At 53.2% G+C, this 19,589-nt stretch overlaps 1 protein-coding gene across 5 annotated transcripts in view; it reads left to right on the top strand.

The window, feature by feature from the left end:
• Positions 1-19,589, top strand: part of Grik4 (glutamate receptor, ionotropic, kainate 4) — a 426,819-nt gene continuing 407,230 nt past the window's right edge. For 4 of the 5 annotated variants that reach the window (XM_017313104.2, XM_030244013.1, XM_030244016.1 and 1 more), the window contains exon 1: positions 1-674. The gene's annotated coding sequence lies outside the window, so the exon portion shown is untranslated. The remainder of the gene's footprint in view (positions 675-19,589) is intronic. The other variant, NM_175481.5, reaches the window with a different exon arrangement.

The raw sequence follows: 19,589 nt of genomic DNA, 5'->3' as shown, positions 1-19,589 counted from the left end.
GCTCCGCGCCACCACCGAGGAGGCCGCAGTCTCTACGCCTCGTCCCCTAGGTCTGGCCCCTAAAACGCCACCAGGAGTCGCCCTTCGCCCACCGAAGCAGGCCAAGCTAATAACTCCTGCGGACCAGGGCGGGCTGCCCCTTGGCGCTGGATGGTGAAGTGTACCCCAGCTCCTCACTTGGGGGTCAGTCCTCTGCAGCGCCCACCCGGAGCCCCCCCATCCCCGGCCCGCCGTCTCCCGATCGTCCGGATCAGGGAAGCTGCAAGTTTGGCTCTGTCTGTTCCGGCCTCCCCGCCTCGCCGCTCGGCTACCTAGGTCCGGGTCCCCAGCTAAAGACCCCGCCGGCGAGCGGAGACTCCGGCGGCCGCGGCCCGGAAGGGACGCCCCCTCCCCGGCCGGCCGCGTGCGGGACCGCCGCAGTTCCCTCACTGCCCGCCGGGCGGCGCCTCAGCGCCTTTCCGCGCGCCTCCCGCGCTGCCCGCTCCCGGCTCGCTCGCAGCCGGACACAGACTCTGCCTTCGGCTGCTGGCGGATCGAGCTGGAGCCGCCGCCGCCGCCGCTGCGGAAGAAAAAAAAAAAAAGAAAAAAAAAAAAAAAAGGGAAAACAACAGCCGGGCCGCCGGCCGAGCAACGTCGGGTCCCCAGCTTGGCGCCCGGAGTGCGGAGCCGCCCAGGTAAGGGCAGCAGCCCCCGCGCCGCCCCCGACCGGCGCCCTACGCTGTCTCCCCGCGCCCCCCGGGGCTGCGCCGCACCCCGACTTCTGACGTCTCCGCCGCTAGCTCCCTCCGGGCCGCGGCCCGCACCCTGCCTGGCCCCGCTCCCGCCTCCAGCTGCCCAGTCCCCTGCACTCTGATGCCTGCGACCCCGGATTCTCCGCTGAGCCCCCGCCACCTTGCCCCGTACTTCCCCTAGTCTCCATCCCTGCCTGCTTCCCCCTGCGCCTCCTCTCCTCCGCTCCGATCCTCCTTCTGTGATCCTCCCTCTTCCCAGTCCAACTCCCAGCCCAGCCTCTGCCCCCTGCAGGGATGACGGCCCCTTCCCGACACTGGCGATTCTACCCCGCCTCGTCACCCTCGGCTTCTCCTACGGGCCGCTCTTGCCCGCCACAGTCTTCCATCAGACCAGCCCGGCTTCTGAGCCCCCTTCTCCCTTCCCTCTTTGCCATCTGTCTTGACCACCCCTGCTCGGGCCCTGGACTCCGGCCACCACCACACCCCCAACCCTGCACGCCGTCTTGCTTTGGGCCAAGCCAGCGTCCTATCAGAAATGACCCTCCTTCTTGCGACTAATGGGCCTCTTAGCCATCCCACCCTAGTTCACCCGAGTGGGAAGTAAGGGAAAAACTCTGGAGACCTGCATTGGGCGCTGGAGGGGGAAGGGGATCAGTGGAGGGGGAGGGGAGCTAAGGAGATGTTCTTTAGTGAGGACCGGGCAGAGCCGGAGTGGTTCCGACCCAGCTTGGGGTGGAAGGCGCCCTGGTGACGGCTGGGACAGGGGGTTTGTCCAAGGCGCCAAGAGCACCTGTGCCTCCCTCCCTGGGCTCCCTGGAGCTGAGGAAAGTGAGGGAGGAGGTGGAGCCTGGGGAGAGTTGGCCCAGGGCTTTGGGGTTGGGGGAGGCGCGACCAAAGGGATAGACAAGGCACGCGGGCCAGGTTGCCTGGCTGTAGCCAGGCTATGCAGGCTGAGCTGGTCCCCTCTTGGACCTTGGGCTGTGTGGTTCTTGGCATCTGTACTTGATGCTGCCATCTTCCTCTTGGTGCTGTTGTCTGGTGATGCCACGCGGTGCCACCTCCCTGCCTCCCTCCAGTGGCTCTTCTGGGCATGTCTCCCAGGGGCCTGGGCTGTCTGGAAAGAGGAGGGGAACTCTGGCTGGGCCTGGCCACTGTGCCTGACAAGTAGGTATCTCTTGAGACCAGGGCAGGAGGGCTGAGGGTTGGCCAAGAGGATCTGAGCCCTGCCAGGGACAAAGAGAACTATCTTCTTTTTGGCTCCAGTGGGTCGTCTGGTGGTAGTGTCCCTTTTGGGAGCACCTGGAAAAGCTAGCCTTGTAGTCCCTGGGTCAGAGCTGCAGGGGTGTGGCTTGAGAGGGAGCAATCCTGTCTTGCTTTGATCCTGGAGTGTCCTAGTGGTGGCAAGGGGCTGGAGAGGTCGGCTGAGTTCCAGCTCTGCCAGGGAAGGAAGCCCCTGGAATTCCGCCGGGCCTCTTCAGGCTGGCTTTCTTTGCGGAGGCCGTGGCTCATGCTTCATCGTTAATCAGGTTTATTATTTTCCTCACTGGCTGGATGTATTCCTCAAGGTCGTGACCCTTTAGAGAGTTAATCTAATATGCACACGTTACAGTGTCTGGGTTTGTTTAATTTTCCAGATTATGTTCATTTCTTGTGGCCTGGGCTTGCCCACCAGCCTTGCGTCAGTCTCCAGCGCCACCCTCTGTTTTCCTGGACCTGCCACTTGAGACCTGAAGGCAGGGTTGGTTCTAGCAGTGGGGGACAGAGTGGGTTTGATGGACGGGGGGAGTTGGGCTTTCATGTTTTCCCTTTCTCCAATAGACATCTCAATCTTGACGGAAGCTTTCTCAGCTCTGAAAGTTTGTTCTAAAGCCTTCCAGTCTGGGCTCCCTTAGAATGCAGAGAGAACTTTTGCATGACAGAGGGAAGTGCATTTTTTCTGGAGGAGCTGCAGCTGCTCTCTAGAGACTTCAGTTCCCAGAGATAGGAAGAGGGTAAGCAGGCCTGGGTGAGCCAGAAAGCCCAGTGCCCAACAGGAAGCCAGAGTCACTGACGAGGAGGGTAGCTGTGCTGTGCTTTGTGCCTGGAAGAGGCGTGTTGGTCCTACCACAGAGTACTTGTCCCTTCTGAGTGACAGCCTTCTGCAGGCCTCTGGATGCTGCACAGCCGGCCCACTTCATCCTCAGTAGCCTTTGCTGTGTCTGCCAGCAGCCAAATTGGTTGGCCCACAGGAACTGAAGCTCAGAGAACTATACTTGCCCCAGCAGACTCTGGTTCGTAGTCCAGTGCTCTTGCTCTGGGCTGCCCGGAAAGCCCCTCCCAGCTTATGCTTCCCGTTCACCCTTTTATTAATGGAATCTCCCAGCATCAGTGTAGATGACCACTTTGGTCTCCAGAGCGGGTCCCTATCTCAGACACCCTCCTCATCCGTGGGCTACAGGATACAGAACACAGGCTTTTGCTTAGCACTGATGGCCCTCTGTATGTGGGTCCCGGCATCATGTCACATCACGGCCTCAGGAGTGAACTGTCTATCCCTCAGCACAGGCACCACATGGCCTCATTCACACCATTCTCCTTTCTGCCCTGTACAACCACTTGAGTTGCTAGAACCTTCCATAGCATGGAAGAGCAGAAACCCTAGCTGCTAACTGGAGATACACCTGAGTTCTTATCCCCATAACATTTCCTGCATGACCTTGGCAGAGCTGCCTAACCTTTCTCTAAGTTTTGTTCTCCTCACCTGTAAAACCTGGATGGGCTCTGCTTTGTAAGGCTGCCGCCAATGGATTTGGTAGTCGAGGTTGGGCATCTGGGATGTATTCCCGGTATGGCCCCTCCCCCTCTTTCCCTCCATAGGCTGTGTCGGCTACTAGCCTTGCCAGGTGTTGAGACAGATCTGTCCTTGCACATGTCCCTACCCAGACAGTGGATCCCTGAGGGGCAAAGCCTTTGCCTGATACCTGCTCACATTCTCTCTCCTCCAGTGGTGCAGGGCTGCCCTTCAGCCCCTGTAACTTGGCTCTGTTCATAGTGGGGAATGTAAAAGCTGTATGTTACTTAATTATAACATTTTGCTACCTAAACTAGAGGACACCTTATGTTGAACAAATCTGATACAAAGAAAAAAACAAAAAAACAAAAAAACCAAAACAACAACAAAAAAACCACCACCACCAACAACAAACCAATACCACAGAATCAGGCTGTCTAAATTATGGGATGGGAAGGACAGAATCAATTTAATATTGTATTGGCCGAGAATTCTGCTCGTTTCGCTCAATCACTTGGCTGCCCTGTGAGTCAGGTAGGAGCATTTGGGTCTCTACAAACGAGGACTGAGGTCCTTGGGGGCTCTACAATGTGACATACTCTGTCCTGTGACAGGAACCAATGACAGCTTCAGACTCCAGCTTCCTCCCCACACTTGGGCAGCATTTGCTTTCAAAAGCAGGGATGGCTGGATACCCCATTCACTTGCATGCAGCCCAGGGTACTCAGAGTCTGTCCCTGAGCTCAGCAGGGATCCATCCACCATTCTTTCTGCCCATATAGGATTCGGGTGAAAAGCATTCCAGGCACCTGTTCTGGCTGAAAATGGCAACTTGATAATTAATGTGTATGTATGAATGCTATGTGCAGATGTGTGCATGTGGGAGTCGGGAGGGGGCTCAGGGATAGGACAGCTTTGCTAGAAGGAGAGTGTGTAGGAGCTGTCCGAGAAGAGCAAGGGGAAAGGGAACAGGGGGAATGGGCAGACTGGACAGGGCAGGTGAAGAAGGCATGTCCACCCCAAGGGTTCTATTGGAGGAACACAGACTTAATTGAATCTGAGAGGCTCCCGACCCAACAAGAAAGACTCAGCAGGTTGCAGCAGGCTGGGGGAGTTGTTGATGATTCTTGGACCAAGAAGTCTTATGCTGAAAGAGGGGTTGAGGGCTAAGCGGGGGTGATGGCAATGAAAAAGGGGAACTTGAATGACATTTCCAAGGCACAGCAGACAGGTTGGTAATAGCAGATGAAGGAGCAGAGAGTGGTTGGGATAGCTTTGAGATTCCTAGCCCAGAGAGAAGAATGATGCAGTTTTTTAGGAATAAGAAAGCCAGAAGGGGACCCTCTTTGCCCAGACTGTGTGGAGCATTTGTCGACTGGGTTAGTGGCCCATGAAGTTCCTAGATAGCAACTGAGCAGTCCTAGGCAGAGCAGAGCCTCAGGCACATGCTGCCAGAGGACTGTCACATAGCAGGTCTGATTCTGGGATCTCACCTCCCATCCCCCTGCCAACTCTGCTGCCCTCCTCTATGATACCTGCACCCGGAGTCCAGCTCATCTCAGTATCTGTCACTTCCTGGAGACCAAGTGGAGTTTCTGTCTGAGCAGGCAGGAGCCACTATATCACTTTTGCTCATTGAGATGTCCCTAAGCGTGACAGAGCAAATGCAAGTAAATATTTGTCCTTGTTAAGGGTCTTCGACTCAGGTTGATCCAGTGTTTGCCACAGAGAAAAATGCGTAGGCTGTGGTGCCTCGAGACTGCAGGGGACAGTCCTAACCTCAACGCTCAGATCACACTTCCTGAATTTGTGACCCACTCCTCTTATCTGTGTCCAGCCACAGGGTCTTGTTTGTATAGGCAACAGTCCCAAGGATTGCCAGGTCCCCAAGCTGGCAGACCTCTGAGGCTGTACCCAATGGCTGCTCAGGCCTGGAAAGCCTGGAGAAGTCTACACAGTCACTGTGAGCACAGAGTAGGTCCTGTCTCCTCCTCCGCAGCCAGTCCCCCTCCCCATCTGATTCTCAGGAAGCAGCTTTGTCAGTGGGAGGATGGCTAGGTGGTTATACTAGCATCCTTTAGATTGTGTTTAGGATACTGTCTGCCGCTTTGGCTATGGAGAGGCTGACAAGGAAGCTGGGGTATCCCTAGAGTCAGCCAGAGAATCTTGGGGAGGATAGATTGCTAGGGACCAGGAGGATGTAATGAGGAGCCCACCTCTCCGACCTGGGAAGTCCTAGTGCTGACCTGAGACTAGGTGGCTAGCGGTAAATACATGTTTAGACTAGGAGTTTAAGGGCTACAGTTAAAGAGGAGGATTTAATAGAATGAGAAATCAATAGCCCGGAGGAGGTTAAGATGTGTAAGTGAGCGGCCGGCTGCAGGGCACTTAATAAAAAAGAAAAGTTTCAGATGACGGAAGATGGAGGCACAGCCAGGCAGAGGACTAGATTGACTCCTGCTGAGGCATGGAGGCTCCAGCACTGAAGTGAGGAGCAGCCCTCTGCTGGCTCTCTTAGGGTGACAAGGCCCGGATGCCCCCACTTGCTCCCTCAAGGCTTGGCAGGACAGTGGTTAGTGCTATAGCTTTTCAGCTATACACTTCACTCTCTTCCAGATTCAGCAACGGGGTGTTGTGGGGGCCTCAGCAGGTGAGGGAGGTGCCGGGCAGTGGATGTGCTTGCTCACACCAGCAGGATGACTCTGGCTTCATGCCAGAGCCTGCCACTCCAGACAGCAGAGCAGAGAATGGTCCTCAAGCCTCCTGGTCCTGGGACCCTTTAACACAGTCCCTCAACCATAAAATGATTTCATTGCTACTTCATTGTAGTTTTGCTACTGTTATGCATTTTAAGGTAAATATGTGATATGCAGGACAGCTGACATGCAACCCCTGTTGGGGTTGCGCCCGACCCACAGGTTGAGAACCACCGCTGTAGAGTAGGGTGTCTCTAGGAAGGTTGGTAAAAGGATGGCCTGTGCTGCTCTTTGGGGAGGTGGTGGAGCCTGCCTGCCTGTCTGTTCTTCCTTCATTTATTATTATTGTTGTTGTTATTATTATTAAAGTCAATGGAGTCTAGACTGGATTCAGAATCAGAGACTGAGAAAGGAGAGATCTATCTAGGGTCAAAGGAACCATGTGTCTAAGCTACCAGCAGGGCCTCAACAGAGCTGATTCAGAAGGGTTGCTAGGAACCATTGTCTCAGATGTCAGTGACACGAGGAAGCCACCCCATCGTTTGTGGGTAAGCCAGGTCAGGGTCAGGACTTTTGCCCCAGGTTTAGTCTCTGTCTAAGGACTGAGATGGAAGGTCACCTGCCACATGCCCAAAGGGTGAGGCCAAAGGGTCCTCAGGGACACCTGTTCCTCCCAAGGCCAAGGATCTTATGCAGAATAAAGCGGCTTTTGCCAGGCAGCGATGCTTGTTTGGCTGCCGGGAAGACCGAAAGCCAGTAGGTTAAAAAGATCACAGGATCTGGTTCCTGGAAGATCTTGAAGTTGTGTTCCTGCGGATGATTCTCCAGCCTCTGTCCCCGCCTTGTTTTCTGAGAACGACCATCATACAGTGCCCGTGTGTCTCGGATGCTCCTCTGGATGCAGTGTGTCCTGAGCTGCCCTCTCATGCAGAGAAGTAGGTGCTGCTATGCTCCTCCCTATGTAAGGCCCACAGGCACATCGCTTGCCCCAGGTGGCACCTAGTGGTGAATGGAGCCAGAGTACAGGTTAGAGCTGGGGTCAGGCTCCTGGTCTTCAAGATGTCTACTGTGGGTGGTTGTAAATGTGTCATCCCCATTCCAAACGCCTAACATGCTGTGGATGTTCAGTTGGTGCAAATGACTTCTAAATTTACTAGGTTTTACCTTCTGCCCAACCATGTCTTTGTGCTTTGGGTCCTCATTCAACAACTCCCACCCCCACGCGCTCCTTGGGAACCCACTGGGGTGTGAAGATTCCCAGTTTGCAAGAAACAAAACCAGCGCTCGATTTCCACCTCCCTGGGAGTTCAGTGTAAACACAGAAAGCCCATGGCCAGGAAGGTGACAGTGGGCCAGCTGGGGAGTCTGAAACACACTTACCTGGTGGAGGCAGCAGTTACTCCATCCCTGGTCCCTCAGGGCTATGCCACAGATGCTAGGCATCCGTTTATGACTGTAAGTTTATGGGCACATGGTGGGGACAGGCAGGTACACTCCGAGGCTGGCTCCTACAAAGTGTGTCCCGCTATCTGCCAAATCTTCTAGGTGTCTAAAGTCTTGGGGCAGAAGGACCACTGCTCCGTGAGCTTCTTGGTAATTAGGTGATGTTGCACCCAGCCCATCCGAGGGCCCCAAATTCAGATGACCCAAATCTAAGAGCATAGATTGGGACAACTAAGGGAGAAAGCTCACCAGTCTATTTGAGCTAAAACAGCACCACCCACCTTCCTTCATAAAAAGAAGGTGCTGCCAGCATCCAAGTACATTGGCTACAGCACCTCTACCAGGTGGGGTGCACAGACACAAAGAAAGCGATTGGTCCATCAGCAAGGCAGGATCAGCCAGTGCCGTGATGGGCTCTCATCTCGACTCAGCTGTTCAAAGCTTGACCTTGGGCACAGGGGCTGGGGGCAGTGCTGACCTTTGTCCTGTGTCCTGGGTCAGTGTTTCTTGTTCTCTGCCTCTGTTCTGAGATGTTACTTTGAGTTCTCCCTCACCGTCAGGCAACCCCACACTATCATCGTTAGTCTTCCTGCAGGCTCTTGTCCAAGGTCACACAGCTGAACTGCAATGCCACCCTGTTTGCTCTAGCACTGTGTCCTCTCCCTGGCTAGGGTCTCTCCGAAGAGCTGGAGATGTGTATATGGGAGCGTACAGTCACCAGGAGTGTAGGAACTGAGTAACATCTCTCCCTGGGCGTAGCCAGGTGGATGATGGCAAGGAGAAGCCAGGCATTGCTTGGATGCTTTAGGGAAGTCCTCAGATCGCCTTCTGGCCCTATAGAAGTGGGGTGTACTCAGTATCCTGTGCTCAACAGTGAGGGCGGGGCCAGTAAGGGGCAGGTGCTTAGTGCTCAGTAGTCAGTGAACATGGAGCGGGATTTCTTTGGAGGTGCCTGGCTACAGAAGCTATATCCCAGGACTCTGGATTTTCAGTGAGCCTGAGGGTGCCCAGGTGACCTTCATCACACAGATGTCTGGTGTTGAGAGTCCACTGTGAGGATCTGAAAGCTACCTTTCTCATCTTGTATGTCACAGTCACCCTCAGGTTAGTGTGGCTCAGAGTGAGATAAAGCAGTACATGGATAATCTGGGGGCTGCCTGGATCTCGGTCCGTCTGATCCTGGCACCAGGGAGTCTGTGATGGGGAACTGGATGGAGACATCTTGGGCTGAGGCGTATGGGGTAGCAGCTGTGATTGCAGATCGGGGTGAGGTACACAGCTTCCGTGGATGAGAAGTAGACTCTGGGAACAGAAGCCAGATCTGGGGGTGTTAGTACAGGTGACTGGTGTGATCTAGGGCCCATGCACACGCCAATTCATTGATAGAGAGCCCACGTGGTTATGTGAAGGTCATTGGTAGTGTGTGGGCTCAGCATCAGAGGAAAAGAGTCCTAGGAGAAGACCCACCTGTGTGAGAACAAGAGGCACAGGGATCCAGGAAGACTTCTAATCTAGTGGGACCTTTTATCACCTAGCCCTGAGCCCACCCAGCCTGCACCATGGACTCCTGTAGACGCTGGCCCATGTTCCTGGTAGTACTCAGGGCTATAAGCAGGTTCCCCGTCTTTACCCATTTAGCTGATTGACATCAGCGCCTGCAAGGTGGATTGAAGGAAACCTATGGTCTAGTGTGAGTTCCATGGGCAAGCAAAGATCTGCTTGTGATAACTGACCCGAGCACAGACTGCTTTGTTTCGTCTCTAAGTGGGGAAACCTGAGGCTCAGAGAGGAGAAACAGCTCCCCTCTTGGAGAGGACTCAGAAAATCAGGATTCCATCCAGGCTCCCCTATCTCCTGGATCATTGATCTCATGCCTTATTCCCATATGACCTTTCATGAAAAGAGAGAGGGTATAGCCCTGCTGCTGCCTGGCTGAATGTCATCTTTTCTCCCCTACCAGAACCCACCTGCTAGCCAGCCACTGAAGACATGGAGAAGAGACTATAGGGTGTGTATAGATCCACCTAGATAGCCCCAATTGGTTGTGTTGTCCTGGTCAGGGCAGGGCTGGGCTGGGCTGGGCTGGGCTGGGCTGGGCTGGGCTGGTTTAAATTAGCTTGATTGTATACAATCTAAAAGAACTTCCAGGAGCTAGCCGAAATGTGGGGAGGGAGGACTTAGCTTCCTGGGCAGGGGCTAACTTGATTTGTAGGAAGCTGTCTAATGTAAGAGTGAGGAGACAGGAGAGGGCTGGACAGCCGGCAGGAGAGTCCCTCTTTGCTTACTTCACAGCCCAGGATAAGCCAGCGGGCACATCTAAGGAAGGGACCAAAACGGCAGCAGCTGTACAAGGCCCCTTAAATCGTAACGTTCATCCAGTACATTTAGTGTAATTTTATTCATATAAATGTCAAAGTACAGTAACAGAAGCCAGGGTAGCAGGTACCTTTGGAGGGGCCCTCAGGAGCCGTTGGATTGCTGGCCACATTCCGTTTTGTGATTAGGGCATGGCTAACACAAGCACTCATTAGCTGACTTGACACTTAGGAGGGCTTTCCTGCCCCTGCCTTCTACTTCAGTTTCCAAATTTGAGACTTAAGTGCTTATAATGAAGGTAATGGCCAGGGCCTTATTGCTGAAGAATGGCCATTTGACAGGACACTGGAGAGGAGACATGAGGTGACATTAGCAAGAATACTAGGTGGTGGTTTTTGAACATTTTATGCCGTGGGTCACATGCATTTTCTTATCCCATCCTGCAACAACTCACCTTCACTAGTGGGGAAACTGAGGTTGGAGGAGTTTGCTGAAAGTCACCCAGCCAGCTGGACAGCAGAGGTGTGGCTCAGGCCAGACCTGCCCCAGAGAGCTGGCACTCGCAACCCAGGGGAGTCTGCAGGACACCTGGCTGTGCAGCACTGGTGGCCTTGACCCCTTGTTAACTGGATGTCTGTCCCCCCATCTGTGTCATCTCTGAAGTTCTGGCTGCTGGTCCTGCCCAGCTGCAGCTTTTGCGTCAAGAGTGGGATATCCTGAGTTCCTGCATTGCCCCCAGTCTGGAGATGCTTCCAGAATGGAATTAGTGAGAAGCAGGAGCTTGGAGGGAGGGGGTTGGGGGAAATCTCTGGAACTAGGGAGGGAAAAAGACTAGAAGAGGCTGTAGGCACAAGAGGGGTGCTTGGCTGCAACCCTCTAGCCATTCTCACCAGGTGAGGGAGGGAGACTTGCAGAGTTTATCCCAGCAGAGGAGGGGGCGGGGGGGGGGGGAGCTGCTGCCACTGAGTGTGGTTTCCTCACTGTCTCCCCAGAGCTTCATAGGCTCCTAGCTGATGACCTGGGGCAGGGCCGGACCTAGGAGGAGGATGCTACCTACCTACCTTTCTCACAGTTCATACAAAGGCACGTTTGATGTGTGGCCTTGTCTGGGGAGAGGTGGTGATGTTGTATCTGTGTTTATAAGCAACAAAGCAAGTGTGTAAAGCTGCATTATGATTCAAGGTTCCTGAGCAGGTAGGAAAAGGGGGTCCAGTGCTGGAGAAGGGCCCCCCTTTCCCAGCTAAGGCAGCCTCACTTCCCTTTGTCAGGGAGACCTCCGTCAATCCACTCCTTCATTCTTGGAGTCTCAGACCCTAGTCCTCAGCAGTAGCATACACACATGTGACTAGGAGTCTTGCTTGCTTATTGTGGTCTATATCTTAGGCTTCCGCTCAGTGTGATACTCTGGTCATTCCTGTTTGGCTGGAGGCTGGCTGAGGGCACAAACCTCTTGTGGAGAGAGGTCTCATCCATTGCATCCACTGGACAAGAACCCATCACAGTGCTGTTTCTGGTTCCCAATGTAGCCTTCGGTTCCTGACTCAGGATCTTTTCACAGGCTGTCCCTCCAGCTTGGAATCTCTGCTTCCATCTCCCCTCCTCCTCTGACATTCCTATGACTTCTCCTTTCCTGATGCTCTTCCCCTATCTTATCCTAGTCCCTTCCAGAAACAGCCCCATGCCCTTTCTCCCTTGGAGTGCTTGCCATACTGAACTCCGGCTGCCTGCTCCCTCTTTAGGCTCCCTGTTGGGCATGATAGAGGCCATGGCTAGGCCTGTGGTCCCCATATTAGGGAGCTTTCCCTAAATTGCCTTTCCTTCTGGGTAGGTCAGTGGCCCACTTAGGAATCATGGGACACTAAGCCTGAGTCCTTAGAGCCCTCCATATCTTATTCTTGCTATGCACTTAAGAGTCTGACCTTGAAAGAGCCTATGTTCTGACCACCAAGGTGCAGGTGGGGTGGGATGTCCGCCTTTGACAAATAGCTCTGTGGTCCCTGGACATGCAGGCTAATTCAAGTGCAAACAGTGTATTAGTATTTATTACTTGTGCTCCACTGCGAATAAAATTTGAGTTTTAAAAATAATGGTGAGTAAATGAATCGGTGGACAGCCTGTGGGGAGAGGGAATCAGGGAAGGTGTTCTGTGAACAGAGTGGCAGGGGACCTGACTGTTGCAGAGTCCGCCAGGGCTTCTTTGGGGAGCGTCTCTGGAGTGGGGAGTAGTTCATTTGCAGGGCAGAATTTGCTGGAAAGCATATTTGCCAATGGTGGCTGCGTATCCGCAGGCTGAGGAGGAGGCTGTTGTCTGGGTGAATAGCTTCCGAATATCTATTTCAGACATCTGTGCTTAAAATCCTTAATTCAGGAAGCCGTTTCCTGTGAAGTCTGTCCCTGTGCTCCAGCAAGCTCCTCTGTCTTGCCATAACTGGCTTATAGGACAGACCGGGCTCTGCCTCATATAGCTGAGAATACTACACAGAGTATCCTCAGGGTCACAGGGAACCGAGAATGTTCTGTAGGTGCCATGATGCACAAAGACTGTAGGAAGATTGAAAGAGCAGAGTCCATGCAGGTGCAGAGTGCAGGGGTCTTGAAAGAACGGGGAAGGGGAGCTCTGGGGCAGTGACATTCTCTCACCATCAGCAGACACACGCTGCTAGTTGGAGCATCACAAATGTGCACTTGAACGAGATGAGGGTTGTGGGTGGAGCTTTGTTGGCAGAGCCCCAGGTTCATTGCCCGGCCGGCATCCTGCTCATCAGTCATCAGGTGTGACGGTGCCTTGCCTGTAATCCTAGTACTCCAGAGGTAGAGGCAGGAGGATTAGAAGTCCAAGGCTATCCTTATCTATATAACAAGTTTAAGGCCACCCTAGGCTATGTGAGATCCTGTCTCAACAAATAAACTGAGAGGAGACCTGCTTCTGGATAATTTAGGAGTCATTTTAGGTCTCGGGGACTTAGTTTGCTTGCAAGCTGGTGACGGTTCAAAACTCCCTGTGCATTTCTACCGTGAAGAGATCATACTCTCTGGTCTAATATCCTTTCAGATACCCGAAGACAGTCCTCACACTGCCCTCCAGCTGTGGCTTTGCTTAGAGCTTGGAGTCTCGAGGACTTCCATGGCACTGGGAGGAGCATTCTGCGGTGGAGGGACCTGAAGCATCCTTTATCATGTTGTGTTGTCAGAGATGGACTTCCAAGTTGTGGCTCCCATGTGGTTTGTCTGTGGAAGGAGGGAGGGAAGTTCCTTCTTGCCTCTCCCTTGCATCCGCTTAGACCGCAGTACTCCAGTGTGAGCATCAGCTCTGTTGTTTGCCACCACCTCCAGCTGGGTGCGGGTGTCACCGCACATTACCGAAGCAAGGGAGCAGGTCAGTCCAGAGTCGCTACTGGAACTGATTCAGCCTGCCTCCTCAAGGCACTTGCCGCTACCTGGTAGTTTTGGTCTCTGGATGTCACAGAGGGTTACTCAGTAATTTTGGGGTGTCACAACTGAGTAGGTGTCATGCTGTCTTTCCCTATTAAATCCCAAATGAAACCTTTCCCCACCTCCGGCCCCGAATGCTTTCAGTGTGAGTAACCTCAGCCCACCTGGAAGGCACTTTGCTTTCTTTGAGCCATCGAATGAAGTGAACAAGATCTCCAAGAGCAGTGGCTCTCAACCTTCCCGACACTGCGACCCTTTAATCCAGTTCCTCACCTTGTGGTGATTCCCAGACATAAAATTACTTTCATCGCTACTTTATAACTGCAATTTTACTACTGTTATGAATTGTAATATAAACATCTGTGTTTTCCTTTGGTCTTAGGCAACCCCCAAAGGGGTGGCAACCCAGAGAATGACTTTGCTAGGGCATCAGTGTCCACTGGAAACCCAGGGCTATTGATGTCAGAGTGCGTGGCCCTCCTTCCCAAGCCCCAACTAAGCTCTCTGCCCACTTCCTTCTGGCTGCCTGAGTCCCTGTGCCTACCCTGGATTGGAGCACTGGTCCAGTGGTCTTTCAGCATTAGTAGAGACTGTCCCCAACAGCTGGGAGGCATTGAATCAAGGTCTCCTCTGAGGAAGAAAGGGCATTGTTTAGACATTTTGTGTAAATTAGTAATATTGTGACTGTTAATTGGATGTCCATTGATCGTCTGTCAGAGGTTTGATTTACTCTGTCCTTCCCCTGGAGCCTCATACTCGGGGAAAATCTTGCTGGCTTTGACCAGCTTCTCTTCTGATGTGGCCTCTGTCTCTGCACCTGTGAACCGGTTTCATTCCACTGGCTTTGTAATTAAGGTCTTTTGTTTCCCTGCTCCAGCCTTGCTCCCCCTGGCCCCCCTGCAGCCACTGTCCCAAGTGGATTCCCCACGAGTCATTCTTTAAACAGAGTTTTCTGAAGTCTTAGGCACAAGGACAAAAACAGAAGTGGCCGCTTGCTGCCTTTCTTTGGGGGATTTTTAGCATTCTGAGTATTTCTTTGGAAGGGCACGGGAAGGGCAGTGTTCCAGAATGCATCAGGTTGGGCTGCTGGCTCCATAAGTTCCTCTGGTCTGTGGTTATCTGGGCTGTGTGCGGATGGAACCAATCCTATGCCAGGCCCTGTGATCGGCACCGAGGAAGAATTCCGGAATTTAGTCGGGAAACAGATAGATACCGGGTAGCATGGAGAGGCCAATGCAGGGGGTAGGGGGTGGACATGGAAAAGGACATTCTTCTCAGCATAGGCAGCAGGACGGGCTTCCTGGAGGAAGCATGATGCCCAGCCACTCTTGGGTGAAGCTGGAGAGGAAAAGATAGAGCTGCCCCAGCAGAGACACCTCCTTAGCAGAGACAAGCCTGCAGTCATAACTGGCAGTAGGCATCCAGATGGGCGGCGATAGGGAATGCACCTTGACTTGCTATGCTCACCCTAAGGACAGTGAGCTGTAGATGCACACTCACCGAGCGCAGGGCCTTACTCGAGGGGCTTTTCTTGGGTGGTCTGACTTGTCCCTTGTCACACGCAAGCCCTGTTGACAGAGCTCAGTGAGACTCCTTGGTGGAGGACTAGGGGTATGAACTCAGGCTAATTCAGGGGTGCTGGCTCCCCCATTCTCTCTTTCCACCTCGTAATTGTTATGTGGCTTAAAGAGGTGATAAGAAAGGTTAGGTCTGATGTGTGTGCCAAAATGTTGTAGCTTCACCCCAGAAGCAGCCACTGGAAGGTTTTAAGCAGAAATAGCTTTATTGGACCTGTTGTGTGGAAAATGGACAGGGCTAATACAGGCTGGAGGCAGGGGCTGGCTGGGTGCCTAGGAGCCTTGTATGATCTGTAGGGGAGAGACTAAGTGTGGGTCGAGGCACAGATGACAGGACAGCTCTGAGAGTTAGGAAGGAGGGAGAATCTTCAAGACAGGAGCTCCATTAGGAGCTGTTGAGAGTGGTGGGTAGAAGGCCGGTCGTATATGCTTCCCAAATTCTTCCTGGGAGCAGTTGACACTCAGTACCTAAGACAGGGCAGTTGGGAACCTGGGTAACAATAGAATGTAGTAGATTCAGTTCTTACTAAGATTAGTTAAGTTTGAAGCAACTGAGAGATATCCTCCTGGAACTGAATATACACCACGGCCCTGGAAACATAGACAGTGAGAATGAAGATTCTAGAACGGGGGTAGATGGAGATGCGATCCCAGAGTGAGAAGGAAAGGACAGAAGACAGAGCTACTACTGCATACACTCAGGGTCTGGGTTCACGGACATGGGAGAGCCATATGTGGTGGTGCATACACAGAACTCCAGTGTTCAGGATGCTATGGCTGAGGCAGGAGGATGGCAAGTTGGAGGCCAGCCTGGGCTTTGTGGTGAGACCATCACAAAACAAAGCAAAATCCAAAGATACCAGAAGTAGTGTCCCCAGTGGGACTGCAGGGACTGCAGGAACCCGGGGAGGAGGAGGATGGAGGGAGGAGGGTTCACACCAAAGATACGATGCTACAGGAAGGTCTGGTAGAAGGTCTGTGCCATGTGGTGAGGCCGCACATTGTCTGTGATTTGACGACTAAGGGGCCATGGTTGTCTCTTAGTCACTTGAGTACAGGGATGTGTGACTGTCCCCAGTCAGCTGGCTTGAGGGTCTGTTCATCTCACTAGATGGAAATCGTAGATACACAAGAAGCTGTTCTCCGTGAGTCTGTTTCCCTCAGGGGTTGGCGGCAGTAAGCTGTCTGCGGCAGTGGGCAGGCAGAGGGATGGCAAGTGGTACCACCTAGTGTTGTAGTTCTAGTCATGTCTCAGTTATTGGGACACTGAGTGATTTGCTGTGTCTCTCAGCCTGGGATCTCAGACCCTCTGACTCTGGCAACTTGACATGTCCTTGGTTCTCAGGATTTATGGCTTCTTTTCTCTGTATCCTCGAGGCCTTTTCTCCTTCTTGAGTAAGCACGGTATCTTCTGCCCTCGCTGCTCTGGAATTGTTCAGCTGCCTTTTCTGGCTGCGGTTGACCTAAACAAAAGGCCTTGATTGGTCCATATCATGCCCCTTCTCAGGCTCGTGCAGAGAGTAGGCTGAGAGACACTCACCTGTGCTACCAACTCAGGGGTTCCCATGGGAATGACTCGAGGGTCTTTGTCTCTCCTGGGACTGCATTTGGGAGCCCGAGTGTCCACAACAGGCCCTTCAGGAGCAAGAACACCAGACACAGGCGGGATCACACAGAGAGAGGCATCCGGCACCGGCTGGGAAGCCTCGCCGTCCATCACTGCATAGATTCAAGGCTACAGCTGCTTCTGGGAATTCTGGGAAGACACCACCAGTGGTGGGCCTGCCAATGGCCTTCTGCAGCTGTTTCTTCGACTTTCAGGCAGTGGTTCCCAGTAGACTGGGTCCAAAGGACTTGGCTGAGATTTGGAAACTAGGCACCAGACGCGAGCCTGGTGTTGGGTATCAGATGCCCGGCAAGAGCTGTCGTTGGGGCCCTTTCCACGGCTACTGGGACTTCAACTGTCAAGATGCTACTGCTGTTCTCTGCCATGATGGTGGCCGCTGCAGCTACTGAACTTGGAGCTTTCTGCCACATCTGCTGCTGCTTGTGTTATCAGTGTAGCCTGAGCTACTGAACGCAGGCAAGGAATAGCACTCCCGATGTTGCATACCCAAAGGAGGTCCACAGCAGTGGACCCCTGGGTGAGCGCAGCAGCAGCACGTTTATATAGCCGGAGAAGGAGTGCTTGGGCCAATCACGGCCATCTGTCTATGTGGACCAATCACAGCCACTTGTCTGGACCAATCACAGGCTTGCCTCTTAGCACCAATCGCAGGCACCGAACCTTGTGTTTTGGACAAACACTGCCTGTCCTTTTAGTCACAGCAATCCGACTACCAGGCAAAGTGGTCCCTCTTGGCCAAGATAGAAATGGTTGCGGGGTCATCTAGAGTTCACTGAAGCTTGTGACAGCAAGAGGCCTGATGCAAGCTGTTCTCAATAACCCTGGCTGGAGCCCTGTGCTCAGGAGTCGGGGCGTTCCTCTGTAGTCTGCTGTAGAGCTGTTTCAAGGTGTCAGTGGAGTCTTTAGTACTGCTGGTGCTTTCAGATGGGTAGCTGGGCTGGCTGTTTGACTAACGATCTTTCCTGTTTAAAGACAGCCTCAGCAGCCTCAGCAACGGGAGTGTGTCCAACAGCGATTGACAAGTCAGATTGTTCCAACCTCAACAAGTTAGATTGTCTATGCTTGTTTATAGGAAAACACGAGGAGCTCTCACAAACACTTAAAAGAACGCATTGTTGATAACAACAGCAATTTAAAACAGAATTTTAATAATGTTTAACGTTTGCCTAGTGACCAGGCTGCTTGTTTGTCTCGCTGAGAAGTGAGAGAGTGGGAAGGTCTGGAGAGCGCCTCAGGGAGATGGGGTGGCTTAGAGATTAGGGCACACCTGGAGCAGAGGAGTGCAGGGTCTGGATCTGGGGGGCAGGGGTGCGCCTCCACAGTGAGAAGGGAAGACGAGTTTACAGAGCAAGGGGTGAAGATCAGGATAAACCACTCGCTGGTTTGCCCAGGATTGAGATATTTCCTTGGAGGCAAGACTACTGCTGAGCCAGGTTAGGCCAAGGCAGAGATCAGGCTAACCAGTTTAGGAGTGCGTACAGTGGGCTCTCACATGGGGTCTAATCTGCAAGTTTTTGCGACTTCTGAGGGCTAGGTTCTCCAGACAGCCAACAGCTGGCTTTTAGTCAACAATGTATCTCACTGAAGGCAGAGCCAGGACAAGATTTGCCACCTGCTCCGAACCCCGAGGCAGGTTGGCCCCGCCCTGCTGGACAGCCTGCAGTCAGAGCAGAGCAGTGAGGTCAGGTAGAGTCTGGAGGATTCCCCTCGGTGGAGAGGGCAGGGAGAAGGGGATGGAGGACCAGTGCAGAGCATGCTGGGAGATAGGAGATGTTGAAGACATGGCCATTCCAGGTCATTTATGGTCCCAAGGCTCCAACAGGTAGGGCAACTTTGGGGTGTGAAGAGGCAGAGGTAAGGGACAGGAGCCTGCCAGGGCCCACATCCAGGGATTATGCGCCCATACATGAAGGCCTGAGCAGGATTTGTGTTGGCTTGTTTTTACTTTTGTAGGGCAGGGGTGACCAAAGGGGAGCACTATGGCTCAGGACCATGGTGGTGCAGCCTTTGGCTGCAGACTTAAGACCTGTGGAGAGGGAGGAGGAGGCTCTGCTCAGGGGAGGGAGTAGAGTGGGTGGGGCAGGAACTGAAGGAAGAGGATGGAGGTACCAGGATCAGCAGAGGAGGGAAGAGTCAGCTCTGGGAGGGAAGCGCCAGGCTAGATCAGGAGCCAGGTTTGGAGCCTGAGCCATTGGCTAAGCCTCCTGTGTTCTTGCTGAGAAGCTAAGATGAGGCCTTTTCTGGTTTCACTGCAGACTCCTAGGCTGCCTGGTGGAGCAAGGCTCCCCTCCAGCCTGGCATGTTTTCTCATGAAGTGTTATGTCTGTTCCCAGTGAACTTGGGGCTGACCTAGACAAGACTCCTCACTAACAAACCAATTACCAGGGTTTAATGTAGGTCCAGTCATGGTCCCAGGTGTCAGGCAGACTTGGTTTGAGTCCTGGGCCTATGACTAAAACTCCACAGGCCTTTGGTCAGGATGCAGACCCTCTCCGGCCTGGAATATTATTTCTCCTCTTATCCATACAGAAAACTCCTACGCTTACTTCAAAACCCTGTCAATATCACCTTTCTTGTAAAGCATGACCACACCTACATTGAGGAGAATCCTCTGCCTACTATGAGCATCATGCCATTGTACCTGGATGATGGACAGCCTGTGGGCTGGGTGGGCGCTATGCCATGTGCCTGGATGTGACCCAGTGACAGGTGCACGTGACCACTGTGAATGCTAGGGTGCTCAGCCCAGCTCTGTCCACCTCCTTGAGGCTGTGATGGGCCTGGCTCATTGCTACCATGGTAGAGGTAGGCATTGGCAGCAGAGTGACCCTGTGTTTTCTCTGTCATCCTGGAAATTCCCAGGGTGATAGGAAGAGCAGTATCACCCCCACTGGTAGGTGGTTGGCACCTCCCAGTGGGAACTGAGTGTAAGAGTCAGAGTTCAGGATCTAATGCCGAAGCAGCCCTGGCCCTCTCCTGGGCTTTGGCCTCTTTGCC

The sequence above is a fragment of the Mus musculus genome, chromosome 9, assembly GCF_000001635.26.
Source record: "Mus musculus strain C57BL/6J chromosome 9, GRCm38.p6 C57BL/6J".
Taxonomy (NCBI): domain Eukaryota; kingdom Metazoa; phylum Chordata; class Mammalia; order Rodentia; family Muridae; genus Mus; species Mus musculus.
The sequence above is the reverse complement of the archived record's forward strand: the minus strand, read 5'-3'. Positions and strand labels throughout refer to the sequence as shown.